Source organism: Callithrix jacchus, chromosome 14 (genome assembly GCF_049354715.1).
Source record: "Callithrix jacchus isolate 240 chromosome 14, calJac240_pri, whole genome shotgun sequence".
Taxonomy (NCBI): domain Eukaryota; kingdom Metazoa; phylum Chordata; class Mammalia; order Primates; family Cebidae; genus Callithrix; species Callithrix jacchus.
Genome location: NC_133515.1, coordinates 54481855 through 54482887, shown reverse-complemented (window position 1 = coordinate 54482887; position 1033 = coordinate 54481855). Strand labels below are relative to the sequence as shown.

At 30.8% G+C, this 1033-nt stretch overlaps 1 non-coding gene across 1 annotated transcript; it reads left to right on the top strand.

Annotated features, from left to right (window-relative positions):
* The first annotated feature begins 424 nt into the window (after nucleotides 1-424).
* On the top strand, nucleotides 425-527 carry LOC118147565 (U6 spliceosomal RNA). The gene has a single exon (XR_004734016.2). It is a non-coding gene; the product is annotated as a U6 spliceosomal RNA (small nuclear RNA).
* The last annotated feature ends 506 nt before the right edge of the window (nucleotides 528-1033 follow it).

Here is a 1033-nt window from a genome sequence, read left to right as displayed (position 1 = left end):
ATATTCCTGGGAATCTATAATGCCACATACAGTTGGCTAGGAAATGCCCAGAAATATTTGAGAAGGCTCTATTTTTCAACTTTAGCCAACTTTGAGAATCTCCCCAGGCAGGAATAAAAAGGAAGGCAGAGTTGCAAACTCCTTGCAAAGCATTGAAGACACACCCCAACACATACAAAACCCCTTTGAGAAGGCAGGAAAAATTCTTTGTTCAATGCATTTAGGAAAATCTCAGTTTAATCATAAGCTGGACAATAAGCTTAACTGTCCACACAGGACAAAGAACAGAGATATCACAGAATTAGTCATGAAAAGTAATTAAACAAATAGCCATAAAAATAACAAACAGCAACAGCAACAACCCTGGGAAAGGTGGAAGAAAATTCGATTTCCAAAGTTGCCACATTATTTAACTAAATATTTAGTGCTTGTTTTGGCTGCATCTTTACTAAAATCAGAATGATACAAAGAAGATTAGCATGGCCCCTGCACAAAGAGGATATGTAAATTTGATTTTATGATTTTGTGTGTTAATTTGACTGTGATGATCATTACACAATGTATGCACATATCAAATCATCACATTGTGCACATTGAATATATGTAGTCTTTTTCAATTAAATATTTAAAAATAAAGAAAAAATACATATATATATATAAAATATTGAAAATTGTAAGAGATACAAAAATATGAGAAAGTATGGCTTATACACAGTAAAAATACCAGTCAATAGGAACTGGCCTGGTGAAACTCAGAAGTTGGCCTTACTAGAAGAACTTTAAACAGACTCTAAACCAGCTACTTAAAATACACTCAAAGAATTGAAGAAAACTATGTCTAAATGACTAAAGGAAAATACGAGAATGAAGCATCACTAAAGAGAGAATATAAATCAAAAACTAAAAACAGAACAAATAGATAAATTTATTGGTTTAATTATCAATAGGTCAATATTTATAACAAATAAATAAAAGTTACTTTGGGAGAATATGACCATAAATATTAATAATTTATCAATAGACAAATTATTGA